The 17,401-nt window shown below is 43.7% G+C and overlaps 1 protein-coding gene across 3 annotated transcripts in view; it reads left to right on the top strand.

The window, feature by feature from the left end:
- The window catches only part of Eip93f (Ecdysone-induced protein 93F), a 137,177-nt gene that overhangs the window by 27,718 nt on the left and 92,058 nt on the right, over nucleotides 1-17,401 (top strand). Inside the window, exon 1 of one of the 3 annotated variants that reach the window (XM_071769367.1) lies at nucleotides 43-1,237. The exons of 1 other annotated variant lie outside the window; for it this stretch is intronic. The gene's annotated coding sequence lies outside the window, so the exon portion shown is untranslated. Of the gene's footprint in view, nucleotides 1-42; nucleotides 1,238-17,401 lie in introns of those variants that run through there. One more of the 3 variants, XM_071769365.1, reaches the window with a different exon arrangement.

Here is a 17,401-nt window from a genome sequence, read left to right on the forward strand (position 1 = left end):
GCGGCGCTCCCAGCGCGCAAGCCGTGCCGTCCGACGCGGATGCAGTTACGGGAGCGCAGCGCGACCCAACGCAACTCGACTTAACGTCGCATATCCGGAGCCGGATCAAACGTCGAGGCCTGGGCAAGTGGAGTGCGTGTGCGTGTGTCCGTCGTCTCGTCTCCCTCTCGCCCGTGTTTAACGCGCGAGTACCGGGAGCAGGGGGAGAGTGACGCGAGGGGTGGACTGAGAGAGTGCAGGGAGTGAAGGAAAGAGGGAGAGACGCGGTGCGGAAGGAAGGAAAGAAGGAAAGAAATCCGGAAGGAGAAACGGAGGCTCTTGGTCCGCCTTGGTAGATAGAGCGAGAGAGACAGAGAGAGAGAGACGGAGAATGATCGTGAAGGGTTGAGAGGGCCGCGAAGTGAAAAAAAAAGAGAAAGAGAGAGAGATATCCCATCCCGCCGATCGAGACGCGAGTCGTTGTCGCCGCTGCCGCCGCCGTCGTTGTTGTTATTGTTGTTGTTGTTGTTGTGCACGCGCGCCGGATTCGATTCGGATCGCCGATCGTAATGAAATAGTCGTCGATCGCGAGTTCGTCGTCGATCTTCATCGGCCGCCTCGTCGATCGCTACCGGCCCCGTTCGCGATAAGGTGGACGAGGTTGAAAAGCCACGAGCGACGAGAGATCGACCGGGTGGAATCGGCGAGCGAGAGGAAAGATTCGCCGCTGTTGTCTCGTTGTTTTAATCGTGGTGGTATATCCGCGATAACGACGTTATCGCGTCACGATCGCGAGGGGTTCGAGACAGAGGGAGGAGAACGCCGGTGATCCGCGAGAACCGTGTAGACACGTCGCAGCGAAACGGAACTGGAGCAACAGGCTCCTTCCAGAGAGCGGGTGAGAGAAAGAGAGAGAGAGGGGTTTGCGAGGAGGGGGTAGACGGGGGTGCATCGGTGCATCCGTCGATCGGTGCGCCCGCGCGCCCGCGTGTCATCAGCCCGTACGACGTGGCTCTCGTTTCGCGGTCGCCTGTGCTCCGTTTTCGCGAGTGTCATATCCGGAGAAGGAGTCGGCACGGAGTTAGGAAGACCTCGGAACTAGGATTCTTGCTAGGACGGAGGAAGGATGTCGTCGGTGAAGCGCGCCGATCGCGGAGACCGGCTGCTCGACGTGTCGGCGAGCCGCCGCGAGAAGCTCTGAAGAAGCGGTACACGCGTGAAGAGAAAGAAGACGAAGAAGATTCTTCCTACCGCGAGAGTGAGTAGTCGTCGTTTCATTCGCGAATCGGAGGAGGAAAAGCGAGCGAGAGGAGAGAAAGAGAGAGAAAGAGGGAGAAAGAGAGAGGAGAAATGAAAACGAGAAAACGCGCTCCGAAATACGACGATTTCCTACGAGCACGCGGCAATTAGAGATACGCGAAACCGGAGTGACGGAGTACCGGTGGAAGAACGATAGAGCGATGTGCATGTGCATGTGCATGTATGTAGATCGTGTGCGAGTGAGAAGGAGTGTCCTCCGATGCGCGCGCGCGAGCGCGCGAGTGCGCGAGTGCGCCTTCGCGTTCGCGCGTGTGCGTCAAAGGAGAATGTGCACGTGTCATCGTGTGTGCCTCTAGGTGCGCGAGGAAAGGAAACGATAGAGAAAGAGAGAGAAAGAGACAGAGAGGGAGAGAGATAGGAGATGAGACGACGAGAGGAGAGAAGAGTTATAAAAGAGGGGCCGATCGACGGTCCTCCCGCGCGAGGCCGTACTACCGTCGGTTCTCTTAGACACCAAAATGGCCGAAAAGATAGTATACGCTCGCAAGCGCGAGCGTATCCTCGTTTCAAGCGCATTTGAGTCGCGCGGACGACGATGATCGTGAAACAGACGTATCGTCGTCAGATAGGGAGAGATTCAGACTCGGCACGGCAATTGCTCTGAGACGCCTCTACCGTCATTTTTGTTATCGCTGTTTTGTCTACGATCATCTACCCTGCGACTTCTTTTTCTCTCTCTCTCTCTCTCTCTTTCTCTCTCCATCTCGCTCGCTCTCTTTCTTTCTCTCCCTAGCGACGAATTGACCCCGTTACGACCGCCACAGGCGAGTTATTTCGCACGCCGTTTCTGTCTCTCGATGTCACTCGAGTTTTCTCATTGCCGATGTGGGGGCGATGTCGGCCGATGCGTTTCTGAGAAATTAGCCGGTTGAAGTGCTCAAAACGCTTATTTTCCTGAATGTACTCTTTTAGCCCTTACTGATTCGAGATAATTACGAAGGCTGAACTATTTTTCTACTTCTATTTTAATCTTATCTGAACAATTCAGTAGCGCAATAAGCGGTTTCCGTTTTAGCTGTGAAATTTAACCTGTTGATAAAACTTTCTGTATATCTTCACTCAATTATCATCTATTTATAGAACAAGTCAAATAATTTACTTTTTGCAGTTGCTTGTCAGGGTTGCGTGATCAAATAAAGGAAGCTTGAAATTCAGTGAAAGAAAGCTAATTAAAAAGGGAAAGAGAGAAGAGAAATGTATAAGGATTTACAAGACAACTTAGAAAGATATATAAATTCCGAAAAATTATGAGAATGACTCGTGAAAAGATCGGAACGAAAGTAAAATAAGCAGATTCAAATCAGAATGCAAGGCAATAAAACGAGTGGACTGTCCGTGTGACATAACTGAAAACTGCCCTGTTTGTTTATATTGTGTTATATAAATTTTATATTTTACAAACTTGTAATCAACTTGTTATCGATATACAAAGAAATCTTCCTATATTTCTTGATTTTCTCTGTTTTTCAAATATTAATTATGACAGTTATGACAATTATGACAATTATTATGTTCTCATAGTAATCGCGATAAATCGTTGTGTGAAGCAGTGGTTAAACGAGTGACGTAGAAGTGAGCCGCGTTATCATCAAGAGAGAAGCGTAAAATAATTTTTCTTTTCGTCGGAATAATTACCGCTACATCTTTCTCGCGTACTACACACATACGTACTAATTTCTCGACAATTACATATAAACATGACAGCTAAAATTTCCGCCGGTACACACTGTCTGCGTAATATCGAATCATAATTTCGCCTCGATAGAAAAGCATCGTTGTAATTATTAATCCGCGAGTTGTTTCACGCGAGCGAATTTGATCCAGATCGATTCCAATCGCGCCATTGTGTCGGATAACGTTTACCAAGGTTCTTTTGTGCTGGTGAGTTGAAAAACACACGTTGCTCTGGTGGCGGGGCGCCGTTCTCCCTTAAAATCAATGCGAATCTGTAATGATTTACGCTTTGAGGAATGGAAACATCAAACATTTCTGATTTTATTTGTCATTCGCTTCAGATAGGCATACGATTACTCAAAGTGCAGCGAGATCGAAGACAATTCAATGCGAGAAATAAATCGTTGACGAACATTTAGACAAAATAATAATTGAAGCTAGCGAGCATAACGCATTATTCTTTAAAAATTTCATCAAAAATTGTCAAGTGATATTAACAAGTGTATTAGTATATGCCAAATTAGTCCAAAAAGGTTTGCACGAAAAATGTTTGCGCATGAAATTTTCCCCGATTCAAAAATTGTCGTATTTGTAGTGCGATATGGTATTATTCATGTCTAATAGACGATATTATTGTGGAAGAAAGATGCGTGACAAATTCGACGGATAGCTGATCCGCGATCGAGTAAAAATTGTACGGCTTAAACGGGCGTCGAAGGATGCGAGCGAAGCCTATATGCAACGCGTCGCGTCGCGCGCGTCTGTCAGTTTTATCGAGCGAAGCCGGTCGTCACGTGTTCCGCACGGAAACCTGTCGCTCCGACAAGTCGGAGAGACCGGAACCTTGTTGTCTCCGACGTTGTTACCGACGTGCATGGACGACGGCATGGACGTCCGAAAGCTGAAAACGCCCGAGATTCGAATGCGCGTACAGCCGAGGCGCAAATCGAAATTCTTTCGTCCCATGTCGGATCCCGGCTCCGGCGCGCGACGTCGTTCCGTTCGAAAATTCTGCCAATAAATTTCGACCACTACTTTTTGATATTTCCTGACATATCCAAACGCGGTCGGTTGGGATGATCCGCGAAATTCCAGGGACGATGTTACGTGCAAATATTTCCTCTTCGTCAAACGATTTTAATTCTCTTCCGATTTAGGTTTGACATTTTTCGTCCTCAATCTTTTCGTAGCTCTTCTTAAATGTCAATCTATGATCATCTGGATTCTCAAGTGCAATAATCATTTACATTTATTATATATTTTGTTTGCGATTTAAGAGCTGGCTCTCTTGAATAACGTCAAACGACTTTAAATTTGCACGTTGGGAGAGCCGGTGTGTGCAATTTTCGTCCGCCTTGCAATACGAAAGCGGCAAAGGACGCTCACAGGCCTGCCGGAAGGGCGGGAACGCAGCCGGCGTGCGGCGCGGCGGCGGATACTCCTCAGAATGCAATTTTCTTCCGATAACAGAGGCGCGATCTATCGAGTAAACAGATTCCTGGATGTTTACGTTCTACGAACCAATTACACTATGCCCAGTCGAGCGATGCTTAGCGCTTGGTTCGCGGGGTAATTAGAACGTGCATGTCGCAAAAAGAACGCACAGGCTGTGTGCGAGGCTAATTCGATGGAAATGCGTGTAAACTGGCGTAAACTAGCCTCGCCTGACGCTCCTTTTTGTTTTCTCGATCGAACCCAATATTTTTCAAGCGAAAACCTCGCCGCGCCGGCGAGATCTCGTTCCCGATTCCTGATCGCCGGCACCGCCGCGTTTCCGGTTTATACCCCGGCGAAAGCGCGACACATATCAGAATCGCGCGAGTTGCACAATTGTTGTATTACACGAGGTTATATATTGTTATTATATAATATCCTTTGTTATACAATTATGAAATAATTGTAATAACTGTCTATACATGTGTCGTGAGAGATCACCTCGCTATTTCCGTCCGTTCCGCGATATAATTTTAGGAAAGAAAAAATAGTCGATTATTACATGCACAAAAATTATAGATCATTTAGATCTTATGAATAGGCTGTTTGGTGTCGCGAGCAAAAGTCCGTTAAAACAACATAATTGCATCACTTGAGCGACACAACGGCGAACTGCAATGTGTCGGAAAAAGAAGATGTAAGCGTAAGACAGAAACTTTATTAACGACGCAGTAGACGGTGCAGTAGAGACACGTGCATCATGATTTATCGACAAAGAGATGCAAAACAATTGCTCCTCACGTCATGTCGATTTTTAAAACGAGCGAGCCACTCGTTCGAGTGGCTGCCTCCCAAAGTCCGGCGCAAAGTTTAGGCGGCATCTCGTCACCGCGATTTCTTTGTCATTATCCTCGGGAAGTTCGACTCATCGAAGTGACTCACAGCCATGCGCGCACGCGTGCGAACGTGGCCTCGCGAATTTTCTCGGCCGTAGCGATAAATCGCGTATCGTTGCCTCGGAAGTGCCCCGGCCGAGCGTTTAACGGCGCGTTAAGCACGGACGTTTATTGACGTAATAATTTAGCGAAATTAATCTATGCGCGCGGCGAAAGATCGGTCGTATATCGGCTTAAATTGCGACAACACGCTCCGGATCCGTGCGATATCGGCAAACAGCCGCGGTGGACATCGCCATTTTCGTACGTGGCCGCGCGTGCTTCCATCAGTCCGAGGAATTATCACGAATGCGGTGGTGCCCGCTGCCTCGTCCTCTCCCTTTTTGTATAAGCCGCACGGGAATTATCGCTGTTTCCCTTATCTGTGAATTTTGTCATTGTAATTAATTGAAAATTGATACTTCCGGAAAATTTAATTCAGTGCCATTCTCTACGACTTTTTAATCGCATGCCGTTCGATATTTTGCTCAGTTTTGTAATTAGTTGCGTTACTTGAAGCCGAACTCGGACTTTAACAAGATGTTATAAAATATTTCGTAAGTAAACATGAATTTTTAAGAAGAAATTAATTTTAAACCTGTTCCTCTCGCCTTTTTTTCTATTTTGTATACAGAAAATAGCGTTTCGTCTTAGAATATACAATGTAGAAAGCTACTATCATTAGTTATCTTGGGAAGGGGGGAGGGGGCTTTGTTCTCACGAAAATCACGCGTGATCCCGCTGCTATTAGAAAATTTTCAAGACTATCGCGGTAGGCGTCGCCCGCGCCTCTCAGGATACTTTATAACGCGCAGATAGCGATCAAGGCGGTATTAAAACGTAATCAGCCCGACCTAGCGCAATTCTCGCGCGATTATCTCAACGCGCGATCGGGAAAAAGCGCGATTACCTTCGACGTTTTCGAATCGCCTCGGCTCTCCGTTCGGTTACCACATCTATTCTCGCGGTCGCCGCGGTCTGAAATTGATCGCGCCTCTCTTTCTCCCTCGCCGCGAAATGTCAAGGCGAGGACTCGCGCGGCTCGAGCGCGTGCGCGCGCGCGAGCGCGAGCCGTGCCCGATTTCCCGAAATCAAGCGGCGATTTTCGCGCCGCGTCGTCGTCACGTAATGTCGAGTTGTGACGTGAAACAATTCACATCGTCCTGCTCGTTAAATTATCGTCATCTATCTCTGCCCTTCTCTGCTCTCGACTTTGAACCCTCTCTCGCGGCGATCATCCGTCGCGTAACGCTTGACAGGCTAATATTATGCAAGAATTTGAAAGCCTGCTTTAAAAGTATTTAAGTGATAACATGTACGTGCACAATGTGTATTATGGATTTATAGTATTATTTCACATTTCTCTCATAAGAGATACATATACTTACCTGTATTTGCTTATATTCGTCTATTTAGTTTGATAAAAGCGATTTTTTTAATGCACTCGAGGGAATTTATTTAATATTTTATTTTCAAAATAAAGGTAGAAAGATATAGTAATATTAGTAATATATTCTGATTTTGTATTTTTTGTCTTAAAATCTTTTTTTTTTTAAATAACAGCACGATTTTCAATCTGCACGCGTGTCTACCTAATTTTAATTTATATGTTATAGTGCAATATTTCTAATATTTAGTCCTAAAATATGCATAATATTTACATTTCTCTTTTTTCCGACGCGATGACACTTTTAATCGGACATGGACCGGAAATGCAGTTTATAAAGTCCGGGCACGTTTTATCGACAGGCGTTTTCAATCGCGAATCGGTTCAAATGCAAACTATCGGTAAACTCTGTTTCCGGTAGTTTTCGAAAATTTCGTGCACGCCGAAAGCATTTTTACAAATCGCTTTCGATGCGGGGCGCGCCAACTAGGAAGGGAGTTGGGCCCCCTTTTTCGATTGCGACGAATTATATGCGCTGTTATCCAGATATTTTTGTATATCACGATCGAAATGCAGTCGCGAGAGAGCGCAATTACGCCCGAAGGTGAATAATAATCGTCGCGTGCGAAAATCGCCGACAGTACAAAGGATCGAAAATGACATCGTGTTGCGCGATGATGACACAGCGAAACGATCCCCGGCGATTATTATACCTGTCGAGTAGCAGCGGATTTATACGGGGCGCTTATTTTGAAAATGACGTAGGTCAGGTATCAGCAAAATGGCCGAGCAGCAGCAAGACGGCGGATACAAATCGGCGTCCGGTGTACCTGTTTCAGCATGATTTTCGAGCACCGTTTTATGTCGCGCGCGCAAGCGACGATTATTCATATGATCCGTTGTCATCTTGGCGCGGCCATACTCATATGTTAATGAGCGATGCGAAATTCTCGACGTGCGTTACCACTGGCCGATGCGGCGTGCCGCGCGTCCGTGCGCAGCATCCTTAAATCTCTGGGCGAGCAAAAGCTTGCGGCGCAATTGAAAACCTTGCCCTGACCGCGTTGTAGCTCTATAAATAGTAGACACCGAATGCGATTCGCAAATGCTAAACTGCGAAACTATACCCTATAAGGCGAATTTAAAACAAGTCATTTTTTTTACATAGGAAAATATTCTTCTTTTCTAATACATTAAAAACTTGCAATATATATAATTGATCTTTTAACATCTCTTTTTCTCTCTTTGTCTGTTTGAGAACTTTTTTACTTTAGGGTTTTATTCGATTTAATGATGGATAAGCTGGGCTATGATTTTGGAAACAGTGATATTGAATTACTTAATTCGCGCCAAGAGGCGATATGTTGGCACGTGTCACACTCGGTGCACGTGTTCACAGTTAGATCATTCAGAAATCCCTAAAGTCATCGAGATTAATTTTGAGACTCACACTTTTTCGTAGCAAAGATCGTCTATCGCGGCTTTCCGCTTTAGAAAGCTGAAATTTGCCGTATTCAGTAGGTTAAAATAGAAAATTCGGTGTGACCTCGATTTAAAACTTCGCGTGCAACAGCGACGTACTGGAGTACTTAGACATTAACCAAGTCCGAGAAAAGTGTTCTTTTTTCTTATTATGTGTATTAGAATAAAAAAGAATTTAAAATACTAAAAATTGTCCGACTAAAGGGTCTCTTCATTATCTCTCTGTACGATTTTGTCGTCTACGATATTGCAATTTGTGTAATAGTTTTCTACACATACAAATATTGAATTACGAAGAGAAAATTAAATCAATTCAAATTAGCATTTATGAGGAGATGAGTAAATCTCATGGCCGGCAAGCCCCGCGGATTGATTTGAACGCCCGTGCGCGAGCAGCAGCGGTGCGAAAAAGCCAACAGAATTTCCCGACCGCGCGTTAATGAACTTTATGAGCGATACATTTTGCCGATTTTGAAAAAGTGATGGAAAAGCTGGGCGTCGGTAATCGAAACGAAAAACCGGGGGAATGGCTCGTTCTCATGAAATGAAAAAAAATGGCCGCTAGCCCGCGGTCGTAATGGACCTCGATGAAGTTTGCTATGACGCGGGCACATGCGGGCGCAGTTATCGCGAAAACGGCACGCGATGCCGGTGAAAAAAAGATCATCGAAAATGAAGTTACGGGATATGTGGTGAATTACCACGAAAGAGAGACGGAAAAGTCAATTTGTTGCGTTGTTTCGTCGCCGTTATTAAACGTTACGTTACAAACTTTTCGAATAGCTTGGCACTAATGTGACCGTGGAATTATACTTTTCAAGTCGTTTGCTTCTTTGCAGCTTTTGTTTCTTTCAACTATCCGCCGCGCTTAGTCTTTGACCACGCTTCACCGCGAAGAACGTAAGCTGTTTACGTCAATTTCTCTCGCAGTAAGATTACGTAATCTTTTTTGCTCGAAAAGTTCAGGTTTTCCTGGTTTTGCGTTCTTCGTGCAGCGAAATATTTTATTCCGTATGTAATTATGACACAGCGTGATAACGCTGAATAGTTCTATATGCGATCATTTAGCGTCTCGAATACTAATATATTTTAACGTGTGATGTGATAAACGCATCATTATCAAAAGCAATGTCGACGCGATATCGAAAGCGAGAGTTTTTATTGCGTTTGTCCGCGTTGCAGAAGGAAAAAAAAACAACCGACAGAGAGAAGTCCCGAGAATAATTGCTGTCGTTAACAGGCAGCACACAGCAGCAGGCGCTAAACACCGTAATACGAAATAATAACAGACTTTTAAAAAGACATTTAGAACGTCGTTAAGTTCCGGCGTCGATAGAGTAACGGCATTAGGTAAGCGACCGTTGCGCGCATTAATTCGCGAGTGTTGCGGCGTGTAATCGATATCGTCGCGTTTTTGAAATAATAATAATCGAGTCGTTACCGGCGCGCGTAATGGAGCTTTTTCGTATTAATGTTTCGCGACAACAGAACCCCGGGCCCGGGCCGGGCCGGGTGAGGAGCGGGTCGCCCTTTTCGGATTATTTGCGCGCCGCCGTGAAATTTCATGGAATAATACGCGGCGCGGCCGCGAAAATGCACGTGAAAAATTAACACGGTCAATTTGCCGCGGGCGGGCGTCCGATAGCAGCGGTGGCGGCGAATTCTGTTACGCTTCGTCACATAAATTCGGCCGCGGTACTATAGTCAATATTTAATTCCAGCAATGAAATGCCGAGATGCACTGTGCGCAAAAAAAAAGCGTTTCCGCGTCGCGTCGCGGCCGGGCAAACGTGACGCGTAACCGCCGTTAATGCCGCGCGCAGCCCCAGCATTGCATCGGTGGGATTATATCCATAGTTTTCCGTAATGCAACGAGCCGGTGCGCGGCACTTAAACGCCGATTCTAAAACGCGACGCGATAAAAATGGAGCGTGCGCGCGCGCGTGGTGGAGCAAACGCGCGGTGTGTGCATAGATTTTTCGCACTTTGCGACAAACAACGTGCGACAAAACGGCGTACGGTTGCCTGGCGCGGTGGAAAAGAGAAAAACCACGAGGGTACGTCTGTTACCGTTTAAGCTCGAACCTTTAGTTTCTAAGCCCGGCGAGCAACAGGTTGCGCCATTGTGGCGACTTGAAAACTCCGCTTACGCGGATACTTTCAAAATCCTTCTCTTTTCGCGCGCGCGCGCGCACGAGCATATTCTTTCTCTCGTCTCTCTCTTCCTGCGCGTTCTGTGTGTACAATTATTCTTTATTGTTCCGCTCTGCAGCGCCGCCGTTGCCGTCGTCGTCGCAGCTTTGAAACTTTCCGTTGCACTTGAGACGCCGGCCGAAGAATTTCTATTGCGTAAAGGCTTCTCAATCGGAATGAACGCTTGGCGTAACTCTCGCGCCCATCTTTCTCCGGAGAACGTAATCTAGACCTTTAACAATCGCGTTCCCGCTCATGCGAGCGGAATCTCGTCGCCGGGAGCGCGAGTTTTCTTTGCCGCGGTCGCGAAAGATTTTACGAGCTTTATTTTCGAATGATCTTGTATTTTTCTTCGACGCGTACTTTTAAAACGTACATAAGACTTTTTTCCGAATTTTAATTCTGTTTATGTAGGAACAGCTGTAGCTGCGGTAGAGCTGCGTGTTATTTGCGTCTTACAATTAGATCTATAAATCATGCGGTTATCATCCAAGTGTTATGCAAAACAGTAGTCTTAAAATTTTATTGTATTGTATGAAACAATTTATAGCATAGGTATTGTGTGTAAATATGCTATAAATTATGTTTTTCTACTTGCCTGTCATGATATCTACTACTCTCTCGTTTGAAAAACTCACACCATTATTAAAAAAAAACCGAGACGCGACAGAAAGCTGATTCAAGATCACGTATATATTTTATCGGTTGCAAAGTATAGGGAAAATGCGAGAAATTCCCGCAAATAGAAAAGAAATAAAGTTTCCCTTCTAGTTGATAGCATACAGCGATATATAGCAAATGGCAAAGTGGAAGTGAAATGGGGGATAGAAATGATTCGCGTGAAACTGTTCCGGGAGTAGCCTGTTTAGGAAAGAAATAAGAAATAATCGAGCGTGAAAAATAAATTGCTAGAAGGGCGTTGTAGAATTTATTTAGAAAGGAAGAGAATTTGCGGACGGAAACGTGAGTAAATCAACGAGAGGAGCATCGCGCGTGCGCTCAGCGTCGCGTCCGTGAGACGCGCGGCGTCTGTCGCGGCTTTCGCGCACGTGGACGCAACGCGGTTTACAAACGCGGTGATATTCGAAATAACAAAGGCAATAAAGACGGCCGCGGCGAGGAAGGACCGCGTGTGAACCATAGGCGAGGCGAGGAAAGAGAGGAGAGCCTTGTCCTCGAGCGGGCATGCCGGTAACGCGCGATGTTAGCAAAATGGCCGTCGAATTTAGACTTACGTAACAATTCCTCGCGTGCGTTCCGCGTCCCGAACACGAGCCGGTTTCTTTCTTTTTTTTTCACCCAGCTGTCGAATGTCATGGAGGGGCTTCCGCACGGAACGTGTATAAAGAGACGCGTATGATGAACGCTTCTAGAGGCTCTCACTGATTGTCCAGTATGGACGCCGTAAACGCTTAAAAGTTTCGTTAGAACTTCACGCGAGAACGAAATCCTTTTACCGGGGTTTCGGACTAAACACTGCGTTTTTGCCAAAATTTTTCACGATTTTGTTTCTTTCGTTAATTGTTTGCAAATGGATAAAAACGAAAGAGGATCATTGTCCGGTTGAATGCATGGAGGTTAAAACATGCGTAATGTATACGCATAATATTGTTATACATAATATATTGGATGGTTAAATATATGTATTATATGTCACATTTTATTTAAAACAATTCTCGTCTTTCGTGCATAGTATTTGCGGAAAAAAATTCAATAATATGTATATAATATGCATAGAAAGGTGTATAAGGACGTACGTAATTGTTAGGGCTAAAAATATTTGAAAGATGAAAGCTTACAATTGTCTCTCGCGAATTACGTCATGCATACCTTCATTAAAAAAAGATTATTGCTAATTTTGCGCCGGTCACGTTCAAATTTCGTTTTGTAATGGCTCACTGATAAAGCAATCATTTTCATTGTTAATGCAATCGCACCGTCAAACGTGAAGCGATACTGTGTTATCGCGTTAATTATTATTCTCACAAAGTATTTTCATTTTGTCGATATAATTATTGGCCCTGAAATGTTTTTAACCAAACCATCAACAGCAAATAAAAACCAATGCTCCGATAGGCTTTGTCTGTGTTTTAAAAAAATGCGGGCTTTACATTTCGTAAATTATGTTAACAACATTACATATTGCCTAATTTTTATTTTTATGTTTTTCAGATTTCTGATATAATAATCTGGTGATAATCTGATTAAAAAATATAATTTCGATTATATTTTATAAATACTTTATCTTGACAAAATAATGCACGCAAGTCGAGTTTTAAAACTCATTAAAAGAGACGCGATACAATACTACTATATGTTCAAATTCATGTTGAAAAATCGGATCTATATCGCTTTTGAGACAAGTAGCTCGTGCAAGTTGCATGTAATAGATGTCATTTCAAACGAGACGGCACTTTGCCTTTCACTTGAATTTACTATGTTTGAAAATTTGATTTGTACCGCCCTCAAAATAAGCATCTCCCGTGTAAGTTGCACAACGGATGTTACTTACATTGACAGTTTCCTGTCGTGAAAGCTGGCGGTTCGCAAAGTATAACGATTGTTTAAATGACTTGTAGGAAACCTCAAATCAACGTCCATCTAAGTCAACCGTGATACAATATCAATGCCTCTTAAGAGATCTAAAGAGATCCAATCTCGGCCGACATTGTTCGGCCAAGTCAGTTACCGTCTTAATTAATTACGTTAAAGTATTGACGACTTATACTTGAGTGAGTTAAGAATTCTCCGAAATCTTTCAATCGATACTGAGGAGAAACGATTATCCGTATAACGTTTTTGTTCTTATTTTGGTCTCTTCGCTCTTCCTTGTTTTCACGAGCTAGCTTGTCTAGCGTTATTTCGTATGTGTTATCGCACCGTGATATCGATCCATCGCTTGCGTCAAGACGATCGATTAAATACCGGACCGGTGAAATATCATACGTCTACGGGTAACGCTCGATAAGTCCGATGGTTATTTGACATCTTCTGTTACGGGATCATCGTGTAATTTTATTCGCGAAATACGAGGGCAAGCTGTGGAGTCGCATACTGTACATGAGTGATACATCGTACAATTAGGCGATACGGAATAGCGGTCAGGTCGATATTGATAGCAAATTGACCGATAGATTTAGACTTACGTAACTAAACACATGCCTATACGTCGTGTCCTCGATTGAAAGTCTTCTTGGGAATATTTTCAACCTCTTCCATACATATGACGATAGATATAGCTTAGTGAGTATTTAATAAGGACAAGAAGGAAATTAGAGGTATCCCACTTTTATTAAGTTCTCGAGTAGATATAAATTCTGTTTAGCAGTTTCATCTTTTTAGACTTATGAATCACAAATACTTTTAAACATTTGATACGAATAATAATCACTATTATTATTTAATATAATCTCTTTTTTTTGCAAAAGACAGTCGGAATAACAGTATGCAAACGTGGTTAACAAGTTAATCAAATATCTCTTTTAATACTGGACAGCGCATAATGCTCGACGTAATCGTAATATACAATAATCGGGCGTAGAAAGAAACAGAATGTAATGAGCCCGTAGAGTAATATAAGAACCGCTATCGAACGGATGTCGATCTTGATCTCGGCGCGAAGGTGAAGAGGGACAGAAGCGCGGTCATTATACCGGACTGAATAAAGATTCGCCATGCCTAGTACCGAGATACGTTACTCGAGCCGCGCGGTCGAGGTCGACGGAGATCCAAAGAAAGCCCGTGTAATAATCGCCCGCGGCAAAAAAGCGCAACGTTTCCAAGGGAGGATATTATGTCTAATGACGGGGGAAAAAAGACGATGCGACCGGTAGGAATAGAAGATAGGCGCGCCATTAGATGCGGCAGGACACGCATCTTACGACTGCATTTCTCTCTCTCTCTTTTTCTCTCTCTCTCTCTCTCTCTCTCTCTCTCCCCCTCGCCCTCTCTCTCTCCCTTTCTCCCTCCCTCCCCCCTTTTTCTTTCTTGTTTTCGTTTTCTTCGCCGCTTTCATTCGCGTGGCCGACGAACGCGGCCGGAAAAGGAAGGAGGTGCAAAAATCGCGACTCGCGCACCTTGCGCGCATTCCGCGGAGGAGCGGCGCTCGATCGGATCAACGACAACGACGCGGCCGGCGCTTCGCGAGAAATGGACCGCTGTTAAAAAGCGCGACCGGCCGGTTTACGTGACAGAATTCAATGCATCTCGTTACTCCCGCTCGTGTGCATGTATATACGTCGCCCTTTCACCGCGAAACCTATACCGGGTTGACCAAGTCCGACGTATCCGCGCAGTAATCCGAACCATCGATGGAATTTACATTCGGCCTATCGAGTGAATTACGAAGCGGGCGTAACGACACAATTGCATTACGATTATTGCACGATATTGACATTAAATTCACGTTAGTGTCGATCGCCATTTCTGCGGATGCGAACGATTAGACGTGATGTTTTTGAGAAGTATCGTTCCTAAGAAGTATTTCTTAGGAACTATATTTTCTCTTAAAAAAAATGTCTTTTAATATGTATACAAATTTTTTTTATTTAGTTTTATTCTTTTATCTATGTAATATTGACGATCTAATATTTATGTCGTGTATCTATGCGCATATAAGTTTATATTCCTATAAATCATAAATTTTATAGTGAATCCAGAATCGATAATACGGTAATATATGTATGATTAACGTTTACTGAAATGCTTCTACGAGATGTCATAATCAAACGCTTTTCGGAAACTTTCTAAAATTTACTTGTGCGCGTTATGCGTGTCACTTTGTAGACTTATTAAACGCACTTTTAGGCTCTACTTTAAACGAAACCCGCAAACAAGCGAGATTTCCCCGCGGGCGACCGTGAAGAAAAAAGGTCGAAGCGGAATCGATCTGCGGTGACATCGTAGATCGTTCTCGGAGCCGCTCTCTAGAACAGCTAATGGACCAAGACTCTATTAATATTGATAATGGCGAAAATCAGGCCAATAAGCGCTCGTGGTATACTACTCGCTCGAGGCTATAGCATCCGCGTTTGCCTGACATTACGATGTAGATTTAGTAGTTCGCGCGATTGACCGATGACTTCTCAGATTTCTTGTATCGCGCTGGCAAAAGTCCGATACGCTGTAAAGTCGCTGTAAAGTCTCGTATTTTTATGACTTTGGATATAAAATAAACATATTAAATTAGCTTAGAAACGCAATTTTGGTCTAAACATAGGTATAAAACTGTTCTAAAAATTTTTATTATCGTCATTGTTTATTAATTAATACGTTCTGAAACATGTCGTGGAGCAATGACTATAAGTACATGTAAAATATAGTCAATTTTCGAGAAATGTGATTTTTTTTAGTATGTAACTACCTACGTTTTGGGCTTTTTCCTGCATGTCACTGGTGTCTGCATAAATACATTCTACATGCATATATACCTTCTACACATATTTTACTTTGCGTAACCAGATTAGATATAGACCTTCTACGGAATTGTCGAAGCGGCTAGTTTGCACATTATTTAAAACATTTGTCGTCAAACTGAATATTTATGTCGATCTTATGTATTAAAACAAACTGTGAACGGTTTTATGGAGACGAGATAGAGAATTTAAATATGCTTATGATATTCAGAAATTGCCCCATGAAAAATAAAATCTTTATTATGCACATTTTTATTAAAAAAAAAAAAAGAAAAGAAAAAGAAAGTGAGAGAAGTGAAAGAAGAAATTCTTCTTATAAAGATATCGAAAGATTTCGTCATCCGTTCGAAAATCTGCGTTTAATCCTTGAACACACTATGTAGAGGAAAAATTTGTCATGATTGGTCAATTAAAATTTTATGATTGTGCTAATATGTCTGCAATGTGTTCTATAAAAAAATTTAATATATAGGTCGGAAATTAGTATCGGTGAAAATCAGCCGTAAAATTGAAAGAAATTAGCAGTGAAACGATCAGGAGCGCCGATAAAAAAATACACAGTGCGAATTTCAACATATATATTTTTCGCGTATGCCGGCTGCGCCGGACAATTTTCTGCATATTTCTCTCTCCCCATGACCGCTATATGTTTCTTGCCACACACTATTTGCTGCTGGCTGTCATTAAGATCTTATCACATCGGTGATGTAAGCGCCAGCCTGAAAAGCGACACTGTGGGGACTCGGTATTCCACCAATTTCGCTATTTCTTGCCCATTTGATTCGCTTTCATTGCCGCGCGATCGTACGGGCGAGCCGCGCGCGGGAATCCGACATTGTTGCGACACGCGTATATCCACGCGCGACCTCCGTCGCCGGCACGTTTTGCGTAGAATTAGTTTCGCAACTGCCTGTAATGCCTTCGTAATTCGTCGGTTATACACGACTAGCGGATAGCGCCAAATTGCCTTTGAAAATTTGACTTGCTTATCTCCCGTGGCCGCGCGGCGGTAATTGACTTCTCCCCTCCATATGCGAAAAAAATTGGCCAATTTTATCCATTCTTTCAAGTCTTCTTCGATTGCAAAAATTTTTTGTTTGCAATACAAAAACTCGTATTGTATTGCAATTAAATGCTTTATTATTATTTTTATTTCATCTGTTATTTCTTAGGATTTCTTTCATCGTTATAATTTTTCGACAAAAGGACGCGTGTTAACATTTTCGCTTAAAAATCCGAGACACGCAGAGCTATTTTGAAATCGTTGAAAGAATAAGTTTTTCTTACCAAGTCTTTCCGAGCGTGGACTAGAAAAAGAAAGAGACGATGTATTTTTGAAATTAATCTCTTCGTGTGGAGCTTCGCCCTCGAATGCTCGACGCTTCCTCGAGATTCCTACAAAATCTTCGCATTGTCGCGGCATCCGTTACTTTTACTGCGTATCGCAAGCCCGTCGCTCTAAACTTCGGACGTGTTCTTGTGCCGGTCTAAGGTCGGCAATAAGCGTTTATGTAAAGCAGGCTGTATTTCGCGGTCGTCGTCGAGATGGAAACGAAGAAAAGGCTAAAGCGGTCTCTAAATTG

The sequence above is a fragment of the Temnothorax longispinosus genome, chromosome 2, assembly GCF_030848805.1.
Source record: "Temnothorax longispinosus isolate EJ_2023e chromosome 2, Tlon_JGU_v1, whole genome shotgun sequence".
NCBI classification, from domain to species: Eukaryota; Metazoa; Arthropoda; class Insecta; order Hymenoptera; family Formicidae; genus Temnothorax; species Temnothorax longispinosus.